The sequence below is a fragment of the Arachis ipaensis genome, chromosome B1 (genome assembly GCF_059453495.1).
Source record: "Arachis ipaensis isolate K30076 ecotype BB chromosome B1, ASM5945349v1, whole genome shotgun sequence".
Lineage (NCBI taxonomy): Eukaryota > Viridiplantae > Streptophyta > Magnoliopsida > Fabales > Fabaceae > Arachis > Arachis ipaensis.
In genome coordinates this window covers 134,375,356-134,379,618 of record NC_142436.1, presented here as the reverse complement: position 1 = coordinate 134,379,618, position 4,263 = coordinate 134,375,356, and the positions used below count along the sequence as shown (strand labels likewise).

At 27.4% G+C, this 4,263-nt stretch overlaps 1 pseudogene; it reads left to right on the top strand.

The window, feature by feature from the left end:
* The first annotated feature begins 2,526 nt into the window (after window positions 1–2,526).
* LOC148578456 (uncharacterized) lies at window positions 2,527–3,501 on the top strand (annotated as a pseudogene).
* Window positions 3,502–4,263: the final 762 nt, after the last annotated feature.

The following is a 4,263-nucleotide window of genomic DNA, read 5'->3' as shown; positions in this document are numbered from 1 at the left end:
TTGAAGGTTGTTTTTATAAAAATTGTTACTGAATTTGTCTTAATTTTTTTGAAAAATTAGCAGTTAGAAATATATTTGATACAAATTAAAAATTTTTAGAATAAAATTAAAACAAAATAAAATTTATGAGTATTTTTAAAACTTTTAACAAACTTCGTAAACAAAAAAATATACATAAAAAAACATTTACTTACAATCATAATACTTAAAATATTATTTTAGCTTATAAGCTAATTTTTAGTTTAAAATTATCAATTTTGATTATAAAATTTTATTTAACAAAAAAAAAGCCCCAATTTTATACAAACTTAAACATACATAGGATTTTCAACATCTAAAATAGTGCAGAACCAAAAAAAAAAAAATCAAAAGTAGAAAAAATATTCTTTATTTGTTTCTTTTTAAACTAGTAAATTATTGGATCAAACGAAAACAAATAAAAAATATTTCTCCTATTTTTAATCTTTTTTCTGGTCATGTCCTATTTTTGATGTTGAAAATTCTATGTATTTTAAGTCAGTACAAAATTAAAACTTTTTTTGTTAAATAAAATTTTATAATCAAAATTGATAATTTTAAACTAAAAATAAGCTTATAAGCTAAAATAATATTTTAAGTATTATGATTTTAAGTAAATATTTTTTATGTATATTTTTTGTTTATGAAATTTGTTAAAAATTTTAAAAATATTCATAAATTTTATTTTATTTTAATTTTATCCTAAAATTTTTTAATTTGTATCAAATATATTTCTAACGATTAATTTTTAAAAAAAATAAAGACCAATTCAATAACAATTTTACAAGAATAACCTTCAATACAAACAAATCAATCATAATTATATATCATGCATTATTATTAGATTAGTCCTGAACTTTTTAAAAATTTAACTGTAAAAAATATATTTGATACAGATAAAAAATTTTTAGAACAAAATTAAAATAAATTAAAATAGTGGGGTATTTTAAAAATTTTTAGTAAATTTCAAAAACAAAAAATATAATTTTTTTATTATAATAATTTTACCAATTTAATTTTAATTATAAAATATTAAATAATAATATAAATAATCATCCACATCTATTTTGTGATTATACCATTTAAAATAGTTTTTTCTCATAATTTTGAATAAATAAATTATCTTAAAATTATTTTTCAGTCAAATTATCTAATATTTAATCAATTTAGTGACCTAAAATGTGCTTTTAGACTTTCAAGAATTAATAATATTAATTAAATTTGTAACAATAGAGTTCAATGAATCGACGAACTTCACTAAAATAAAAATAAAAAATAAAAAGAAGTCATTTTATTATAGAAAAATAAAAAAGAAGTCCAATATATTTGGAAACAGCAATTTTATAACGACACAAGAAAGTTGGGGCTGCTGGCGTGCGAGTACTGTGTAGGGGTGTCTATGGATCGGATCGTATTCGCGGTAAATATCCGCATCCGATCTGAAAATTGCGGATACGATCCGATTCGCAAATTGATCGGATCGGATCCGATTCGATCGCGGATATCTGCTCTACATCTGCGTATCCGATCCGCGCATCCGCAGATCCGCACAATAATAATTATAAAATAAATAAATATATATGTTTGGTATTATATTTACTTGTTTGTATGTTTTAGTTAGTAATTATTATTCATATATTGTATTATTTTATTTTTGTTATTTAGAAAGAGTTTGATTAAAAATATTTTAGGAATAAATAAGTTGAAAAGTATGAAAGAAATATTTTTATTGAATTTTTTTACATTGAAATATGATTAAAAAGAGAAGGTTTAATTATGCGGATATATTCGATATCCGATCCGATCCGATCCGCACATTTGCGGATCGGATCTGGCACTAAAAAGTGCGGATATCATATCCGATCCGATCCGATAGAAATTGTGCGGATCGGATCGAATTTTCGGCCATATCCGATCCGATCCAATCCGCGGACACCCCTAGTACTGTGTTTAGTAAGCACAGAAGTTGCAAAAGCTTCCACCTGACACCTACTCCTACTAATACAGCTATCATCTAATAGTCATATAGCTTGACTCCCTCAAAAGACACTTGTCCATTAAACGCTCTTCCAACACAAATTTACATATGTAGATTTGTCCCCTTCATCTATACCAAAGAATTTGCCTAATATTAAATGCATGTTGAAATTAAGCTCCCCAATATATGTATAAATAAAGGCAAAAGGTCTCTGAAAAAAACACAAGCACACAATAATAATTCTCTTTCTTTCTTTGAGCAATATCTCTCTCTTATTATAATATATATCTCTCTCACTTATATATATATATATATATATATATATATATATATATATATATATATTACTTCATATAATATTAGTAAATACATATATGAATTATTATTGAACTAATTATATTAATATTAGAGTCTTCTATTTATACATCTTTATTTTATATTTAGTATATCTTTTATTTATTCTATAACACGTTATCAGCACGAGACTCTGATCAAATTTTTTAGGAAGACTCAGGTAACAAATTTTCATTATGTCGAAACTCTCTCATCTTGAATTCAATACTCTTGATATATCTGGAAACAATTATTTATCATGAATACTAGATGCTGAAATTCATCTTGATTCAATGGATCTTGGAGATACCATTAAGGCTGAAAATAATGCATCACAGAAGGATAAAGCCAAAGCCATGATTTTTCTTTGTCGTCATCTTGATGAGGGATTGAAAAATGAATATCTCACATTAAAAGATCCTGCAGATCTTTGGAAAGACCTTGAAGAAAGGTACAATCATAAAAAAACGGTGATACTTCCTCAAGCTCGATATGAATGGACGTACTTGCGTCTACAAGATTTTAAATCTATAAATGAATATAATTCTGCAATGTTTCGAATCACTTCACGAATGAAATTATGTGGGGAAAAGATAACTGATCATGATATGTTGGAGAAAACTTTCTCAACCTTCCATGCCTCGAATGTGCTCCTACAGCAGCAGTATCGAGAAAAAGGGTTTAAAAAATATTCTGAGTTAATTTCTTGCCTTCTTGTTGCTGAACGCAATAATGAGTTGCTCTTGAAAAATTATGAAGCGCGCCCAGCTGGCACCGCCTCATTTCCTGAAGTAAATGCGGCAAATCATTACCCCAGAAGAGGTAAATAGCAAGGTTTTAATAGCAAGAAAAATTATAGAAGGAAAAGGAATTATATTCAAAAGAGAGGATCTCACCAGAAGTGGGATAAAGAAAGAAATATCGGGCAGAATAAATCAACAGAGGATAAGTGTTTCCGTTGTGGTGGAAAGGGCCATTGGTCACGTACCTGTCGTACCCCAAGGCACCTAGTCGATCTTTACCAGGCATCTTTGAAAAAGGACGACAAAGGAAAAGAGTCGAATTTCGTTTCAAATGATGTTGAAAATTCCACCACTCATTATGATGTATCTGATTTCTTTGAGGATCCTGAAGGAAATATTGGTCATTTGATCAATGATGGAATTGTTTAATGTGTGAGATTGTTAAGCATTCATGTAGATAAATAATGTAAAGAACTTATTGTTAAGTTTTATTTTCTATGTATTTAGGTTTCAAATATGATGTATATAAATAATGAAATATTAATGTTTATGAATTTTGAAATCATTAAATATGTCAAGTTTTAAAATAAAATTTTAGTATATGACATTATTTTTATGTACAGTATTTCTTAGAAAAATAATTCCGATCAAGTATTCAATTTAACTGTGCATACTACTCATTTTATTATTATTTGTCTTTGAAGAGAATGGCAAGGATATGTAATGAAGATGTATGCCTTGCGGATAGTGCAAGTTCGCACACCATTCTCAAAAGTGATATATATTTTACCCATCTTGTGCCAAAAGAAGAATGTGTTAATACTATTATTGGCTCAGGCAATGTGATTGAAGGCTCCGGAAGAGCTATAATTTTGTTTCCCGGAGGAACAAAATTCATAATAAATAATGCACTATTATTTACCAAGTCTCAAAGAAACTTGTTGAGCTTTAAAGATATTTACCGAAATGGATATCATATTGAGACTATGAATGAGGGAAGTCATGAGTATTTATGTATCACAACTCATGATTTAAATAAAAAGGTTATATTAGAAAAATTACCCTCACTTTCATCTGGGTTATATTATACCAAGATTAGTGCAATTGAATCACATGCCACTGTAAACCAGAAGTTTACTAGCCCAAATGAATTCATAACTTGGCACGACCAATTGGGTCATCCGGGAACAA